The sequence below is a fragment of the Oncorhynchus clarkii genome, chromosome 28, assembly GCF_045791955.1.
Source record: "Oncorhynchus clarkii lewisi isolate Uvic-CL-2024 chromosome 28, UVic_Ocla_1.0, whole genome shotgun sequence".
Taxonomy (NCBI): domain Eukaryota; kingdom Metazoa; phylum Chordata; class Actinopteri; order Salmoniformes; family Salmonidae; genus Oncorhynchus; species Oncorhynchus clarkii.
In genome coordinates this window covers 3,120,012-3,140,064 of record NC_092174.1, presented here as the reverse complement: position 1 = coordinate 3,140,064, position 20,053 = coordinate 3,120,012, and the positions used below count along the sequence as shown (strand labels likewise).

The 20,053-nt window shown below is 40.2% G+C and overlaps 2 protein-coding genes across 2 annotated transcripts in view; both read right to left on the bottom strand.

Moving 5' to 3' along the window:
* The window catches only part of LOC139386660 (RAN binding protein 9), a 371,620-nt gene extending 357,087 nt beyond the window's left edge, over positions 1-14,533 (bottom strand). The window contains exon 1 of the mRNA XM_071132431.1: positions 14,530-14,533. The gene's annotated coding sequence lies outside the window, so the exon portion shown is untranslated. The remainder of the gene's footprint in view (positions 1-14,529) is intronic.
* The window catches only part of LOC139386658 (myosin X), a 261,409-nt gene that overhangs the window by 125,537 nt on the left and 115,819 nt on the right, over positions 1-20,053 (bottom strand). The window lies entirely within an intron of this gene.

The window sequence follows — 20,053 nt, the reverse complement described above, 5'->3', positions numbered from 1 at the left end:
TTGATTTTGATTTGGTGTTTTCCGTTTTGTTTGACAGAGAACAGATGTGAGCCATTCCCCACACACAGGGCCTACTTGGAGCTGACCAGTGTGTGTGTGTCAAGGAGATGAGCAGCACCGCAGATACAGGTCGTGTTCCACTGCAATGCCTGGATAGCTATTTTACCTATCAGCTAACCACATATGTTATAGCAATCTGACAGTCGATGACTTGGCACGCAACCATTGGTTGATGCATGCAGTGTCTGAGCAGGGGAACACGGCCTAGTGGTTTTCTGATATGTAAAATACCTATCCAGTTGTTGTAAGATCTGACAGACATCAGCAACGTCTGAGCAGAGAAATGTGCCCATTGAGATGAGTGAGATGCGAAACTTTGCTCTCACACAGTCACACCGAGTATCTGCGCATGTGCACAGGTCCGCGTCACGCAGCGTGATAGCTATGGGACCAAAACAGTGGAGAAGTTAAGCCTCGCACTTCAACGTTCCTGGTTGTTGAGGAAATTGACCCACTGTTAGTGATGAGGGAAAACAATCGAAACAGTTACAAATCGGGATATAATTTTTGATGATATACCGTATCATATTGTTTTGACAATATCGCAATATTATTTTTGCAATAGTTGGCTGTACCTGCACAAAACTCCAGTATTTTTCCTTCATAACTGGTTCTCTATCTTCGTTTTAAATAAGGGGCCAATTTTACTTATTGCCATGACTGATTTAAAACTTATTTTCTCATGGCTCTCTCTCGTCCCTCTGCAGCAGACATATGGTGAGCAATATGTTTGGACCATGGAATCGCAATAAAAGCATAGTATTGAATCGCAATACATCCACTATAGAATCGTGAGAATCGCAATACATATAGTAATGGCACCCACATATTGTGATATTGTATCATGCGGTCCCTTGCAATTCCCTGCCCTACCCACTATTACCGTTTACTTTGTGCATCTTCGTTATCTCGCTGAGTCTACCACATAACCTAACCTATGACTTGACCCATCACCTTACGCATTTCTGTCCCACAGTGGCAATTAGTGACATCCCCAAAAACACAAACTATACAACACATAAATGGCTCCTAGTCACCCAGGCACAGGCTACTTTCTGTTCCTAACACTAACACTAAAACTAAATAATATAAAAATGAAATAAATGTTTTTTATAAAACTTTAACTAAATAAAAATGTGTAAATCAGATCTGAAAACTAACTGAAACTAAACTGAATTTCAAATAAAAATCTTAAAACGAATAGAACAAACTATAATAACAGAACAAACTATAATAACCTTGGTGTGTGTGATGATTGATCAGAGGCTGAGCATTCAGAAGCAAAATTCCCTTCTCTTAAACATCCCCTATATAGACAAAGAGAAAGTGAGAGAGACTGAAATGTATTTGACCCATATCTAAAAACTCTAAGTACACATTTTAAGCTAAGCACAAGCAAAGAAATACCCATCATGCAATAGTTAAGAGAACACATATTTCTGTCTCCCACAAACTTTCCTACTGAATATACATTAGAATAACAACTGAACACGTACTTTGCTATCTACACTATGTAGAACCATATAGGGTTCTACTTAGAGTGTGCTAAGTACAACCATATAGGGTTCTTCGGTTTGTCTCCATAGAATAACCTTCTGTAAATGGTTCTACCTAGAACCCTCTAAGAAGGATTCTTTGTAGAAATCCCAATAAAGGGTTCTACAAATAACCTTTGTATCCTCTAAAGGTTCTACCTAGAACCCTATATGAAGGGTTCTACCAAGAACCCTTTTATCTTTCAAGGGTTCTTCCTAGGGCCTTTTTCCCTTTATTCAGATTACACCTGCTCACTTTCGGTTGGTTGAAAAGGAAATTATCTGCAAAATATCTTTATTTTTTAAACAAGCCTTAGAAAGTTGGTTGCAATTTCAATTTAATCCTCCTGAAAGGACGGAACAAACAGTACAACAAATATTGTGGTTAAATTCAAATATACTAATTGATGAAAAAAAACGGTATTTATCGAAGACATTTTTAAAAAGGGTATACATTTTGTGAATGATATCATAAATAGGACTGGTGGAGTTATGTCACACATGCAGCTAACACAGACATATGGAAATGTCTGCTCTACCCAAAATTACAACCAATTAATTGCAGCATTACCACAAAAATGGAAGAGGCAAGTAGAAGGGGAAAAGTAAGGAACTTGTCTGTCGGCCCTGTATTAAAGAACATAAATGGTTAAAGAAAAGTGTGATAAATAAAAACATATACCAATTTCATTTAAGGACCAAAAAACTGACAGCTGTGCCATATAAATTAAAAATAGTTGGGAAGAGATTTTCGATGCACCCATTCCATGGCACATGGTTTATGAATTGATACGCAAAACAACGCCGGATTCAAAACTTCACATTTTTCAATATAAATGACTATACAAAATTCTTGCAACTAATAGAATGTTATATATATGGGGATACAATCTTCCCAGCTCTGCAGATTCTGCTGTGAGGAGACAGAGTCATTAGATCATTTATTTTGGTATTGTCCATATGTAGCTCATTTTTGGTCACAGGTCCAGGAATGGCTGAAGAATTGCAACATTTGCCTAGAACTAACACTACAGAAAGCAATACTGGGTGATTTGAAAAGCCATAGTCAATCAATCAATAATATAATCATTATTTTAGCAAAAAAAAATATTTTTAATTTACAATCTGTAGAAGCTATGAGAATAGGAAGGTTCAATTATTTTGTGAAGCATCACAGCACAGTTGAAAAATATATGGCAAGTAGAAATCCGAAATGGATGATGTTGAGAGACAGATGGGAGGGGTTGAGTGGAGCTGAAGGGTGGGACTAATAACAAGATAAACAATGTAGGGCATAAGGGATCTGTAGAATGTGTATAGGTTCGGGGCTTTTGTGAAATAGCATAGTTACAAATAGAAATCAAACTGGATGGACATCAGAAATAGAGGAAGGACTAAGAACAAACAAGAGAGAACTATTGTAAAGTAGACTGTGTCTGTAGAGTGTATATAAGATGAATGGATTGAAGGTAGAAGCAGAAGTGTTTATTAGTTTACTCCAATTGGGGGATCGGTGATAGGGTTTGCGGGGAATAATAATAAAGGTATATTCTTTTAAAAAGTATGTATGTCTATATAGGTATGTGCATGTATATATGTGTATATATACGCATGCGTGTATGGATATATATATTTACTCCAAAAATATGGGGGATTGGAAATGATGCAGACAATTACATTGGAACCAACATTATTTCCGCAATATTAAGCTGATCCACCCTCAAAAAAAAAAAAAAAAAAGGGTTCTTCCTAGAACACTCCATGAACAGTTCTACCAGTCTTATTTGCATATTGTTTTATGACAATACATCACATATATCATAAGGCCTTTTTCACAGCCTAGTTATACCCTAACACAGTGGTCGGAAGCTCCTGATTTACAGGCCATATCAGTCCTGCAAGTCACATTATGCTGGCTTGCAAAGTGATATGTTATTCCTATTAGAATCCAGCTAGAGTGAGGATATCCAACAATTGGAACTTTTGATCACCAGCAAGCCTGCATTCAGATTTTTTTTTTTTACCTTTGTTTAACTAGGCAAGTCAGTTATGAACAAATTCTTATTTTCAATGACGGCCTAGGAACAGTGGGTTAACTGCCTTTTCAGGGGCAGAACGACAGATTTGTACCTTGCAACCTTCCGGTTACTAGTCCAACACTCTAACCACTAGGCTACCCTGCCACCCAGAATGACTGAAGGTGGATAATGGAGACTACCTAAATCATCTAAACGGGAACTGGTGCAATCAGTAACGGCTGCAATAAGTTCAAATACTAACAGAGTGGATTAGTTTAGAAATATCTAAGTTATTTATCTTTGTGTAGCATACCTCTGTGAAGCAACAAACAATTCTGAAAATCAACCCGCAATAGAGCATGCTGGGAAATATGACAACGATGGGCACTGAGTAAAAATGACACAATCACACTCAACTCTGGTTGTTAACACCAAACACTAGGGTTCTTTTACACCACTTTACAGAGTTCATTCAACTCCTGAATCAACACTAGAAATGTTACACTAAACAATCAACAAGTAGGTAACACCGGCCAAGTGGCCAATTTGATGTTACCATACAATACACTGCTGGTTCACTCAGACTCCCTTCTCTTCTCAATAAAATCCCAGAAAACACTTATTTGAAAGACAGAAATCGTGGCAAAGATATCAACTATGTCAGTACTGTATATGTAAAATGATCAAGGGAATGCAAGATTATAGTACAAATATTCCCATATAGGTACATTTATTTAAAATGTTTATTTAACCTTTATTTTGAAAGGGAATACATATTGAGACCGAGGTCTCTTTTCCAAATGTGCAATGTATAATACAATATACAAATGCACATTATACACAAAATATATATATATATATATATATATATATATATATATATATATATATATTTACATTTGAGTCATTTAGGAGATGCTCTTACCCAGAGCTACAGTAGTGAGTGCATAAATTGTTTTACTTTTTCTTACTGGTCCCACGTGGGAATCAAACCCGCAACCCTGGCGTTGCAATTGCCATGCTCTACCAACTGAGCAATGTAAACATTAAAATACAAAAACACAGTCATGGGCAATTTAAAATATTCTCACATGTTAAATTGATCAGATTATTTAAAACTCCTGATGTTAAAGTTCATACACTGAGTTAAACCCTAATGCTGAGGCACTATTTGAAAGAAAGGGAAAAAAACTCAATAAAAAAGATGATTCAGATTCAAAAGGATTCTATGTAGAACCTTTCTTGCCTTCCAAAGAATCCTTCATTCCTTCAAAGAACAATTTATTCAAGAACCCTTTGCCTTATAAAGAACCCTCGTCTTCCAAAAAGGGTTCTTCAGATGAAAACGGTTATTGGGAAAGCCCCGTCCATCCACAAATAACCTTTTTGAACCCTTTTTTCTAAGAGTGTACTGTTATGTCTGAGTCTCAGTGATATGGGAGTGCTTGACGAACAAAAATAGTATCATACATTTAGTTGAATCTACCACAAACTATCTCTAAAGTGTCTGAACAAGAGTCTTCGTGTCGTGCAATATATAAACTCAGCAAAAAAAATATATATCCTCTCACTGTCAACTGCGTTTATTTTCAGCAAACTTAACGTGTAAATATTTGTATGAACATAACAAGCTGAACAAGTTCCACAGACATGTGACTAACATAAATTGAATAATGTGTCCCTGAACAAAGGGGGGGTCAAAATCAAAAGTAACATTCAGTATCTAGTGTGGCTACCAGCTGCATTAAGTACTGCAGTGCATCTCCTCCTCATGGACTGCACCAGATTTGCCAGTTCTTGCTGTGAGATGTTACCCCACTCTTCCACCAAGGCACCTGCTATTTCCCGGACATTTCTGGGGGTATTGTCCCTGGCCCTCACGCTCTGAACCAACTGGTCCCAAGCATGCTCAATGGGATTGAGATCTGGGCTCTTCGCTGGCCATGGCAGAACACTGACATTCCTGTCTTGCAGGAAATCACACACAGAACGAGCAGCATGTCTGGTGGCACTGTCACACTGGAGTGTCATGTCAGGATGAGGCTGCAGGAAGGGTACCACATGAGGGAGGAGGATGTCTTCCCTATGGCGCACAGTGTTGAGATTGCTTGCAATGACAACAAGCTCAGTCTGATGATGCTGTCCCAGACCATGACGAACCCTCCACCACCAAATCGATCCCGCTCCAGAGTACAGGCCTCAGTGTAGCGCTCAATCTGACCATCACCTCTGGTGAGACAAAACCGCAACTCGTTAGTGAAGAGCACTTTTTGCCTGTCCTGTCTGGACCAGCGACAGTGGGTTTGTGTCCATAGGCGACGTTGTTGCCGGTGATGCCTGGTGAGAACCTGCCTTACAACAGGCCTACAAGCCCTCAGTCCAGCCTCTCTCAGCCTATTGCGGACAGCCTGAGCACTGATGGAGGGATTGTGCATTCCTGGTGTAACTCGGGCAGTTGTTGTTGCCATCCTGTACCTGTCCCGCAGGTGTGATGTTCGGATGTACCGATCCTGTGCAGGTGTTGTTACACGCGGTCTGCCACTGCGAGGATGATCAGCTGTCCGTCCTGTCTCCCTGTAGCGCTGTCTTATGCGTCTCACAGTACGGACATTGCAATTTATTGCCCTGGCCACATCTGCAGTCCTCATGCCTCATTGCAGCATGTCTAAGGCACGTTCACGCAGATGAGCAGGGACCCTGGGCATCTTTCTTTTGGTGTTTTTCAGAGTCAGTAAAAAGGCCTCTTTAGTGTCCTACGTTTTCATAACTGTGACCTTAATTGCCTACTGTCTGTAAGCTGTCAGTGTCTTAACGACCGTTCCACAGGTGCATGTTCATAAATTATTTATGGTTCATTGAACAAGCATGGGACACAGTGTTTAAACACTTTACAATGAAGATCTGTGAAGTTAGTTGGATTTTTACGAATTATCTTTGAAAGACAGGGACCTGAAAAAGGCACGTTTTTCTGAGTTTATATTATACAATATAATGTATCTATCAATATCTCTGAAGTATCTGACTCATATCAGAGTAAGAGCTGTAAACTTTCCCTTCTATCTACTGCTAAGTCTGAGTCTTGTCATGCCAGACAACTTTATTTACAAAAATACTGTTTACAGTATATACAACTACCTCTAATTCTTTATTAAATGCCTGTGTCACCTCGGACCCCAATGAAGCCCCGACCTAATCTTCTACGGTGTAGATTGAAGTTGTCCCTAGATGCTGATCTTGGGTAAGTGTTGTATTTTCCCAGTAATGGTTAAGGTTAGGATTAGAGGAGGTGAAGCTGGGGGAAATTTTACCCCAGAGGACAGGCAGTCAAATGTGTCTCTTACTGACTGACCCACTTCTGGCTGGATGACACTTTATGCAAATAAATGTGAATGGCAGTTGAGATGCCAATATTTACATAACAAATATTGGTTCTCAAACTTCAACCTGGTTTTGTGAAGCCGTTTAGACCACAACAGAGTGCAAAAAAAGGGCTTATAAGTATAACATAAATGATCACAATGAAGTGTGCGATACGGTTCTGGTTTAACTGTAAGTGCCGGTAATGTAAACATTGCGCTGAAACACTAGAAAGTCTTAATTTTCACTGAGACGTGGGCTCTGGTCAAATGTCTTATCTGGTGTTTCAACTCAAGACTGAGGGAGGTTTATGGCTTAAACATAAAAGCAAAAATGTGTTTAATCCGGTGTAAGCGTAAACAATTTCATCTCCTAGTCCAAACCAATGCCATATTATCAATTTATGTGACACTCACTTAATCATATGAACATTTAAAGTAGAAGCCTGTCTTAAACTCACATTGGGCTAGACATGCTACAAGTCTAGTCTTATCTTCCCATTTTGTTCTTGAGAGCAACAAATCACCTCACTCTTTTCACATACAGTGGGGAGAACAAATATTTGATACACTGCCGATTTTGCAGGTTTTCCTACTTACAAAGCATGTCTGTAATTTTTATCATAGGTACACTTCAACTGTGAGAGACGGAATCTAAAACAAACATCCAGAAAATTACATTGTATGATTTTTAAGTAATTAATTAGCATTTTATTGCATGACATAAGTATTTGATACATCAGAAAAGCAGAAACCTTTGTTTGCAATTACAGAGATCATACGTTTCCTGTAGTTCTTGACCAGGTTTGCAAACACTGCAGCAGGGATTTTGGCCCACTCCTCCATACAGACCTTCTCCAGATACTTCAGGTTTCGGGGCTGTTGCTGGGCAATACGGACTTTCAGCTCCCTCCAAAGATTTTCTATTGGGTTCCGGTCTGGAGACTGGCTAGACCACTCCAGGACCTTGAGATGCTTCTTACGGAGCCACTCCTTAGTTGCCCTGGCTGTGTGTTTCGAGTCGTTGTCATGCTGGAAGACCCAGCCACGACCCATCTTCAATGCTCTTACTGAGGGAAGGAGGTTGTTTGGCCAAGATCTCGCGATACATGGCCCCATCCATCCTCCCCTCAATATGGTGCAGTCGTCCTGTCCCCTTTGCAGAAAAGCATCCTCAAAGAATGATGTTTCCACCTCCATGCTTCACGGTTGGGATGGTGTTCTTGGGGTTGTACTCATCCTTCTTCTTCCTCCAAATACGGAGAGTGGAGTTTAGACCAAAAAGCTCTAGAAAGCCAGAACACATTACCTTCTCCCATTCCTCCTCTGGATCATCCAGATGGTCATTGGCAAACTTCAGATGGGCCTGGACATGCGCTGGCTTGAGTAGGGGGACCTTGCGAGCGCTGCAGGATTATAATCCATGACGGCGTAGTATGTTACTAATGGTTTTCTTTGAGACTGTGGTCCCAGCTCTCTTCAGGTCATTGACCAGGTCCTGCCGTGTAGTTATGGGCTGATCCCTCACCTTCCTCATGATCATTGATGCCCCATGAGGTGAGATCTTGCACGGAGACCCAGACCGAGGGTGATTGACCGTCATCTTGAATTTCTTCCATTTTCTAATAATTGCGCCAACAGTTGTTGCCTTCTCACCAAGCTGCTTGCCTATTGTCCTGTAGCACTTCCCAGCCTTGTGCAGGTCTACAATTGTAGCCCTGACGTCCTTACACAGCTCTCTAGTCTTGACCATTGTGGAGAGGTTGGAGTCTGTTTGATTGAGTGTGTGGACAGGTGTTATTTATACAGGTAACAAGTTCAAACAGGTGCAGTTAATACAGGTAATGAGTGGAGAACAGGAGGGCTTGTTAAATAAAAACGAACAGGTCTGTGAGAGCCGGAATTTTTACTGGTTGGTAGGAGATCAAATACTTATGTCATGCAATAAAATGCAAATTAATTTCTTAAAAATCATACAATGTGATTTTCTGCATTTTTGCTTTAGATTCCGTCTCTCACAGTTGAAGTGTACCTATGATAAAAATTACAGACCTCTACATGCTTTGTAAGTAGGAAAACCTGCAACATCAGCAGTGTATCAAATACTTGTTCTCCCCACTGTACTAAACAAAAATATAAACACAACATGCAACAATTTCATTGATTTTACTGAGTTACAGTTCATATGAGGAAATCAGTGAATTAAAATAAATTCATGAGGCCCAATCTATGGATTTCACATGACAGGGAATAAAGATATGCATCTGTTGGTCACATATACCTTTAGGATCTCGTCACAGGATCTCTGTGCATTGAAATTACCATCAATAAAATGTAATTGTGTTTGTTGTCTGTAGTTTATGCCTGAACATACCATAACCTCACTGCCACCATGTAGCTGTTCACAACGTTGACATCAGCAAACCACTCGCTCCCTCACTTTAGACATCTGTGGCATTGTGTTGTGTGACAAAAAGGAACATTTTAGAGAGGTTTTATTGTCCATAACACAAGGTGCACCTGTGTAATGATCATGCTGTTTAATCAGCTTCTTGATATGCCACACCTGCCAGGTGGATGGATTATTTTGGCAAATAATACATGCTCACTAACAGGGATGTAAACACATTTTCGCACAAAATTTGAAAGAAATTAGCTTTTTGTGGGTATAGAACATTTCTTTGATCTTTAATTTCAGCTCATGAAACATGGGACTAACAAATTACATGTTGCGTTTATATTTTTGTTCATTGTAGTATGCTTACTTACTTAGTTATTGTGTTCTTCATATTTATTCATATTTCTTGTGTGTTTTCTAATATTACATTGTTATTGATTATTGCATTGTTGGGTTTTTCATTTGCAAGAAAGGCATGAAATGCCTTGTGCATGTAACATTAAAACTTGAAACTATTCCCTACATAGTGCACTACTTTTGACAGAGCAGTATGGGGTAGTGCACTATATGTGGACTAGGGTGCCATTTGGAACAAAGACTTTCACATCTGACTGTGATCAGAGGTTGGAGCCGGGCCGTGTGGTTGCCTCCTTAACCAGAAATAGGTCAGTAGACTCACAGACGACTGAGAGAGACTGTGATTCAGCAAAGACATGAGAGGGCGCACAGAGTTGCTCGGCAGTGTACAAGAGGGTAAATAGGGTGTGTGTGTGTATCTGTGAAAGAGAGAAAGTGTGTGTGCATGTATCTCTGTATATGTGTGTGCACAATTGTATGTGTGTGTCTGCGTGTGTGTCCATGCGCGTAAGCATACATTTGTTCACGCCATTAGAGGCAAGTGCTTTTGAAATGACTTGAGAGTGGCAGCTGGCAGTTGCATCTATCAATGGCCTAGCACAGACATGGAGACTTAAAATAAGCGTTCATGCAGCACTGAAAGACTGGTGCTTTCTTTTAAGGAATCTGGGAATCTCTCGCTGGGCGATTTTAGTCTTTGTTTAAAATGGGAGACACAGATGTCTGTTTGGTAATATGAGTGTGTGTGTGTATGCGTGTGTGTGGAAGTGAGTGTGTGCTCATAGAGAAATTTTTACCCTTGTGATAATGGAGGAGACACAGAATGTTAGTCGTCAGTCAAAGACTAACGTGATTGACCTGAAGGTATGGTCTCACTATGGGCCAAACCTTAACATGATAAATGTGTTCAGAACTTAAACATGGGTACAAAATATGCTTTGAAGTCTAAGAAGGGAGATGTGATCGAACATTTGAGATGTAGGGACAAAACAGGGTCCTACGCTGACCTTTTTGAAAAATGTTGGGCACACAAAGAAATTTAGGAGCACAATGAAAAATATTAGCTATTAAAGTTAGAATCCTTCATTTCTGGTGCTCCTAAATAAAAATTCCAGGTCGCAGAACAAAATATTTAGGCTCATATGCGAGTAAAATGGTCGCACAGTAGAGTCCTGATACAGTATCTCAAGCCCTAACTACATTATAAAAGGGTCAAGTTTAAATGGGATAAACTCCAAGAAGACATAGTCAACTCTCTGGTTTACTTTAAGCACTTCTCTTACAACATAGCCAGTCAACCATGCCGTTGTAGCAGGGTTGACGTCAATTCCAATTGAATTTAGACAATTCAGGAAGTAAACTGAAATTCCAATTCAATAATGGAAAATATTTATTTACATTTTCCATGACCTCAGAGGATATTGAAGAGAATAAGCTATTTCTTTCAAATGTTTAATTATTGACTAACCGGAATTTGAACTGACCAACCCTGTGTTGAAGTGCTTGGTAACCCTGGCCATTGCCACACCTGAAGTTTGGAGCCAACTAGGGCGGCTATGAAAAATCTATATTTGCTTAGGATGTGGAAAGGTGTTGTGTATGTCAGCCGCAGACGGATAGCTCACTATAGAAGATGGAAGTGACTGAACTGAGTTGGATGGGCCTACTGCTTTAGGGATACGGGAACTAAATCAGTCTCATCATTAAATGTCTGTCAGAGAAGGCTGTCTGCCCACCTGAGGGTGAACAATGACAATAGTTGTATATATTCTCTAAATGTAAGCAGCTGGGTTCTGAAACGTGACCACTAGAATGGAGCCCAAACTGTAACTGAAAAAGGTAATTAATTACCTGCAGTTACACATACAAAATAAATAAATTAAAGTGTGCACACGAACACACTGAAGTTGGCAAGTAACCTCTACACAAATGTAGTCAACATATACAGTACAAAAACAAACACACTGTCTGTGTCTATGTTGTACAAAAAAAAAACACACTCAATGCAACTGTCCCAAAGCTTATGAAATGAAAAATCTCCTGTTTGACCAATGGCCTGCTGTGAATGTCTGATGGGGGAGAGAGAGGGAGAGAGAGAGAGAGAGAGAGAGAGAGAGAGAGAGCGAGAGAGAGAAAGAGAGAGAGAGAGAGAGAGAGAGAGAGAGAGAGAGAGAGAGAGAGAGAGAGAGAGAGAGAGAGAGAGAGAGATATTAACATTGGAATCTCCATAGAAGAAGAGTAAGGGAACCACTCAACAGCACAGCTGGTTACAATCAAAGCCTGAGAACTGAGGCTAACATTCTCAATCAAACTCCTGTGAGTTAGTGCCACTGAAGCTAACATTCTCAATTGAACTTACTGTGTAGGAGTGTTAATGCTACCACTAATTAGCAATGAGGCTAGTTTATCGCTTTGAAGCTACGTTGAAGCACTTGAGGGTAACACTGAGCAAAATTCTCAGGTTCACCTCAATGTGTTAGCGACAATGCTACATTCTGAAATTAAACTATGAGAGGGAGAGTACTTATCGACACAGTTAGTTTGACATCACTGCGTCATCATGGCTAAAAATAAATGCGAAATTCTCAACTACATTCCATTGACTTAGCACTTGGGCTACATTACCCATTTATGAGTCAATTGAGTTAAGTTCTCAATTTAACCAGTGACATAGCTCTATGCTAGGTCTGGCTTGCTCAGTTTAGCTCAATGACGGAGAGCCAGGGGTTAAAGGAAAGAAAACAAACGTGATCTTAATATTAAAACTTTTCCTCAGATCGAGTGTCTGGGGACATGTAAAGAAAAGTCATGACTATCATGCTTTTAGGGAAAGAGGGTCCTTTTTGTAAATGTATCAAACTGTAAGTTTGACCAATTCCAGTCTCTTTGCTTATGGGGTCCAGGGTTCTCACCAGGTGAATTTGTATGTAGAAGGAACTGAGAAGCTCAGTTCTGGTGACTTTTTAAAAAGGACATTCTACACCAAAATGAATGGAAATAAAATTATGCTGACAACCATCTCAAATATAATTTCTTCCTCCAGAAATGAGACAAGTAACATATTGGTAATAATTATGTTTAAATATAGCCTATACATGGTCTATATTGTCAGATGTGCCATCAGCAATAAGCATTATCACCTGTAGCTCAAATGATGCAGCATAGTGGCTAACAATACATAGGCTGAAGTATGGGGTTTGTCCATCTGCATTTACGCCATTGGACATAGCATCCTGATTGTTATTGTTATTTATTATTATTATTAATAAATATGAATTATTATTCACTTTTTCGTTTTTTATTACAAAGTAAGTAATTACCATTTTAATACACCATTTCCCCTTTAAGAGCTATGTTGTGCAGCTGTACCTAAACCATGCTTAAAACTTTGGTTGTAACTGACACGAGCGCAATTGCAGGAGTAGAGAAATAATCATGGAAGCAATGGAAAACTGGGATCCCCATCTTTTTTAACAAAGGCCAAAACTGCTTTCAAAAGTGTTCGTCCCGCGATTGCATTAAGAATTGTTGTACTGCTTGTCAGAATACATGTTTCCCTCACTATGTATTTTGCAACTTTTTTTATTGCGGATCTACACTGATCTCAAAAATGACCTCTCCAGAATCCATATGAATCCAATTCGTTGCAGTGACAGAGAACTAGAACCTCTGCGGAAAGTGCTTAGGCTACATTTGAAGCGTAATAACAACAGTTAGCCTACATTCACTATAAATATGTCCAGGGTCTGAGCAACTCAAACCTTCTGCTATATTATCATGTTAGGTATAAAGACTATACTTAGCAACTTACTCAGTTATCACTGGAGAAAAAACTCATGACAAATAGTGCCAAAATAGCATGAGATAAACTTCAGGCCCTGGTCTGTAAGACCTCTTCCTGGAACTGACCATTAAGATTCAGGTTCAACAGCACCCAGGACAGACAGCTGGCTGAAAGCAGGGATTTGGGATATTGTTCACTGAGCGGTTTTAACACGGGAATGTAAGAATACGCAATGGCCTCTTTGGAATACAACCCTGACAACATTTCAAGCTTCTGGCTGTCCATATGAAGCACAGAGGCAATAAATCCATCCTTTTTAGGGGTCATGTGGATTAAGATGGTTTAAATATCAGATGGTGATAAAGGTAAGAGCTCTATACGCACACAAGGACAACAGTTAAAAATGTTTGGCTAAATCTGACACATTTACAGAAACGTTTATAAATGTGTTTGTCCTTGTCATATAAATCGAATAGGGGTGGTTTCAAAGACACAGGTTAAGCCTAGTCTTAGACTAAAAAGCTATTTCAATGGAGATTCTCCATAGAGGGGGATCAGGTGGAATGGAGCTTGAACCAACAACCCTGTGCCATAAAGGTCCAGACCTTTTAGCAGAGGATATTGTATGCTTATATACGCTGTACAGTACAGTGTCATACATTGTCAATCACAACAAGCTGTTTCTGCTTAGACAATGACCAAACAAAGGAACCTTTTGGGATAAATCAGTATAATTGAGAGAAACAACCTATGGAATGCAGTCATACATGAAAAGGGTCAAATGAAGGACAAATAGTTGCAACATTCCCGTCTAGGTTTCTGTCTACACTAATGAACGAATCTGTCCCCGCATTTTCCCCATGCAAAACAAGCGTGAGACAAAGGAAGCCTTGTGTCGTCATCCCCACATATTAGCCTGGGTAACCTTTGATAAATGCCATCTCGTAACGATAATCATATTTGAACGGTCCCGTATGGTTAAAATTATCCAATCAATTTATCATGCCTGCCATGGCTGTCCCATCTCGGCCCTAAATTACTGTTTTACCAGAAAAATGGCACAGGGAAAACGGGAGGATAGACTAGGAGAGATGGGATGGTCATTGGTGAAATAGGGAACAACTAATAATGATGAGAAATATGTATCTAAAGCCAAGAAACAGCTTCTGCTTTGAAAATATGAAATGGCCGCCTTACTTCACACAAGTTGTTCTTGATGTTTGTAAAGGCATGGTTACCTTGTCCTGTCTTTGGCTTTCAAGTGGGGAAAGTGAATGATATGACAGGAAAATAACCATAACACAATGACCAAAAGGGACAGTCTTTCAAAGGTGAGGAACCAAATGTATCGTATGCAGAGCATGAGATAAGCTATCTACTTTTCAGATGCACTACATATACAAAAGTATGTGAACAAATTAGTGGATTCGGCTATTTCAGCCACACCCATTGCTGACAGGTGTATACAATTGAGCACACAGCCATGCAATCTTACTGTATAGGAGTGGCCTTACTGAAGAGCTCAGTGACTTTCAACGTGGCACCGTCATAGGATGACACCTTTCCAACAAGTCAGTTCACAACATTTCTGCCCTGCTAGAGCTGTCCGGTCAACTGTAAGTGCTGTTATTGTGAAGTGGAAACGTCTAGGCGCAAAAACGGCTCCGCTGAGAAGTAGTAGGCCACACAAGCTCACAGAACGGGATCGCTGAGTGCTGAAGCGAGTAGCGCATAAAAATCGTCTGTCCTCGGTTGCAACGCTCACTACCGAGTTGCAGATTGCCTCTGGAAACAACGTCAGCACAATAATTGTTCATCGGGAGCTTCATGAAATGGTTTTCCATGGCCGAGCAGCTGCACACAAGCCTAAGATCATCATGAGCAATGTCAAGCATCGTCTGGAGTGGTGTAAAGCGCTCCGCCATTGAACTGTGGAGCAGTAAAAACGCATTCTCTGGAGTGATGAATCACACATCACTATCTGCCATGAAAATGGGTTCGGAGGATGCAAGGAGAACGCTACCTGCCCGAATGGATAGTGCCAACTGTAAAGTTTGGTGGAGGAGGAATAATGATCTGAGGCTGTTTTTCATGGTTCACGCTAGGCCCCTTAGCTCCGGTGAAAGGAAATCTTAACGCTACATCATACAATTACATTCTAGACGATTCTGTGCTTCCAACTTTGTGGCAACAATTTGGGAATGCCCTTTTCTGTTTCAACATGACAATGCACCCGTGCACAAAACAATGTCCATACAGAAATGGTTAGTCGAGGTCAGTGTGGAAGAGATTGATTGGCCTGCACAGAGCCCTGACCTCAACCCCATAAAACACCTTTGGGATGAATTGGAACCCCGATTGTGAGAAAGACCTAATTTTTCCAACATCTGTGCCCGACGTCACTAATGCTCTTGTGGCTGAATGGAAGCAAGTCCCCGCAGCAATGTTGTAATATCTAGTGGAAAGCCTTCCCAGAAGAGTGGAAGCTGTTATAGCAGCAATGGTGGACCAACTCCATAATGCCCATGATTTTGACAAGCAGGTGTCCACATACTTCTGGTCATCTAATGTAGTTTCTCACATGAGCAAAATAAACCTTTGCCACAACAACAATATCAAAGAATTTGCCTGAGCGACTTAATCTTGTCATATGACTGTTTAATTTTCCAGTAATCTTCAATTTTCTAGTTCAAAACCATAGGTGGTCATCATGCGTTTATCAATTGAATTAGGAAATAACTTAACTTCAATTGTGCTGCCATGAATGACCCTTCCATATCTTTGATAATGTATTCCAACCCTCACTCTTGGCCCTCATATCTGTAAATTGCATCTACAGTATCTACTCTAATATGAGGCGAGTTGTCTCTTGCTACTGTTTGGTTTCACTTTAGAAATTTCATTTTTTTTATCTCATGACTTCTCTCTCATCATTTGAGTGAAAAAGACAAAGAAAACCTTTTACATTGCTTCTAACAAATGTAGCCTTATGGTCTGGGTCTTCAAGTAAAATCATTTTCGTACAGTTCTCTCTTGTGGTTTCGCTCCAAAGCTATATATATATACATAGAGTCGAACACTCTCTCTCTATATACATATAAACTCCCAGTAATTTATTCGTTAAAACACCAATTTTTCGGCATCATGACCTCTACACTAAATAATTTTCTCTGGGTGCATGCCAGCTCATGCTTTTTATTTGCTCCAAAGCTAACACACTAACTAGCCTGCATCAGGGGATATAGCCACAACCACTGTGCCAAGCTTCCACTGAGATTACCACCCGAATACCAGCCTCTAGAAATGAGCGTCATAGCAAACAAACTTATGCCCTTGTCAATCTCCCTCCCACTATGCAATCTATTGCTCTTGGCTGCTAAACAAGGACACGATTCAGAGTAGACCTGGTCGAATGCCTGATTTAAAAGGGGAATTAGTTTGAAAATGGGTTAGTTCGAGGCTGAGGTTGAACCTCTGCCATCACAAACAAAAACTTCAGCGGCTGCACCTTTTAGTGTTACATCACCCGGTCAACCCGGTAGTGGTGGAAATGTTGTAGTGGAAAACTTGACCGTTCCAGATGTGTGTATATTTAACTCCCACATTAAAGTGAGGATGGGGGCTTGAGGTAGGGCTTTTAAAAACACATCTAAAATCAGATTACAATCCTAACTTTCACCATTAGGTGCATAAAAAATATATGTAACCCTTTATCAGCTGTTAAGGGCAACTTCTACTTACCCCTATGCGCAGCACAAAATCTGGCGGGGAAATCCGACCCGACAGAGAAAATGAAAAACAATGAATACAGCTGTTCTCAGGCAGGCTAGAGGCTTGATATTGTTACTGTTGTATCACAGTGGATGACCACTAGCAACTTATTGGAGCTTTTGAACATACAATAAAATGTATACAAAAAGTTACATCATTCAGATTTCATTTAGAAAATGTTATATACTTTTTCTTTCAGTGAAAATGTGGAGAAGGTTGTGTAGATGTGTAGAATTGTTTTTAAATGTAATCCCTTTTTAGATTTAATTGTAAGGCAGCAAAATGTGACAACTGTGCAATGGGTGTGTATGCATAATATTTACATTTGACATTTTAGTCATTTAGCAGGTGCTCTTGTTCAGAGCGACTTACAGTTAGTGCATTCATCTTCAGATAGCTAGGTGAGCCAACCACATATCACAGTCAAATATACAGGATACGAACATTCCATTTCCGGCTAAACAATGAATATACACTCATCTGCCAGTTTATTATGTACATGACCAAGTTCATGAAAATGGATCACTCCTACAGACACGTGGCCGTGGCTTGCTATATAAAGCAAGCAGATAGGCATCGAGGCATTCAGTGACTGTTAGATTAAACGTTAAAATGGGCAAAACGAGTGACACAAGCGACTTTGATTGTGGTATGATCGTCGGTGCCAGGCACACCGGATCCAGTATCTTAGAAACGGCCGCCCTCCTGTGCTTTTCACTGTCTAGTGTTTTGCCGAGAATGGTGCGACAAACAAATAACATCCAGTCAGCGGCAGTCCTGTGGGTGAAAACAGCTCATTGATGAGAGAGGTCAAAGGAGAATGGCAATAATCTTGCAAGCTAACAGGTGGGTCACAAACAGATGGGCTATTGCAGACAGGCGAACACACCGGGTTCCACTCCTATCAGCTATAAACAAGAAGAAGCAGCTCCAGTGGACATGGGATCACCAACACTGGACAATTGAGGAGTGGATAAACATCGCCTATTATTACTGTCCGAGATGTTGACAGCCTTAGCCCAAAAACGACACATGTACTTAGAATTAGACTGTAACAGGACATTATGTTGAATGACTGGAAAAATCTAACTGAAATTATAGATATTTTAAACACCCCTCTCTTCCTACATAGAAGATTACTTCCTGGTGCCTGGAGTCCAAGTGTTAGATGAGCTATGTGTTGACGTTGAAGCTTTAGGGAAAAATGTTCAATAGTTTTATGGGTTTACTTTGGGTGTTGCTTTTTACTTTTACTTTTTTACTTTACCCATTTATAGTGATTACACAGTTTTCGAAAAATACTGTATGTTTATCTTGGGCATTTCATGTGAGGGACAAACATGAGCATTTGGGAGGACCTTGTGATTGTATATGATTATGAAGCCAAACATCTAATGAACAGTGTGTAAGTATGAACTGTATTTGCGTGACCCGATACATGTCCTTGCATATACAGTGCCTTGCGAAAGTATTCGGCCCCCTTGAACTTTGCGACCTTTTGCCACATTTCAGGCTTCAAACATAAAGATATAAAAGATATGTATTTTTTTGTGAAGAATCAACAACAAGTGGGACACAATCATGAAGTGGAACGACATTTATTGGATATTTCAAACTTTTTTAACAAATCAAAAACTGAAAAATTGGGCGCGCAACCTTAAGTTAATACTTTGTAGCGCCACCTTTTGCTGCGATTACAGCTGTAAGTCGCTTGGGGTATGTCTCTATCAGTTTTGCACATCGAGAGACTGACATTTTTCCCCATTCCTCCTTGCAAAACAGCTCGAGCTCAGTGAGGTTGGATGGAGAGCATTTGTGAACAGCAGTTTTCAGTTCTTTCCACAGATTCTCGATTGGATTCAGGTCTGGACTTTGACTTGGCCATTCTAACACCTGGATATGTTTATTTTTGAACCATTCCATTGTAGATTTTGCTTTATGTTTTGGATCATTGTCTTGTTGGAAGACAAATCTCCGTCCCAGTCTCAGGTCTTTTGCAGACTCCATCAGGTTTTCTTCCAGAATGGTCCTGTATTTGGCTCCATCCATCTTCCCATCAATTTTAACCATCTTCCCTGTCCCTGCTGAAGAAAAGCAGGCCCAAACCATGATGCTGCCACCACCATGTTTGACAGTGGGGATGGTGTGTTCAGGGTGATGAGCTGTGTTGCTTTTACGCCAAACATAACGTTTTGCATTGTTGCCAAAAAGTTCAATTTTGGTTTCATCTGACCAGAGCACCTTCTTCCACATGTTTGGTGTGTCTCCCAGGTGGCTTGTGGCAAACTTTAAACAACACTTTTTATGGATATCTTTAAGAAATGGCTTTCTTCTTGCCACTCTTCCATAAAGGCCAGATTTGTGCAATATACGACTGATTGTTGTCCTATGGACAGAGTCTCCCACCTCAGCTGTAGATCTCTGCAGTTCATCCAGAGTGATCATGGGCCTCTTGGCTGCATCTCTGATCAGTCTTCTCCTTGTATGAGCTGAAAGTTTAGAGGGACGGCCAGGTCTTGGTAGATTTGCAGTGGTCTGATACTCCTTCCATTTCAATATTATTGCTTGCACAGTGCTCCTTGGGATGTTTAAAGCTTGGGAAATCTTTTTGTATCCAAATCCGGCTTTAAACTTCTTCACAACAGTATCTCGGACCTGCCTGGTGTGTTCCTTGTTCTTCATGATGCTCTCTGCGCTTTTAACGGACCTCTGAGACTATCACAGTGCAGGTGCATTTATACGGAGACTTGATTACACACAGGTGGATTGTATTT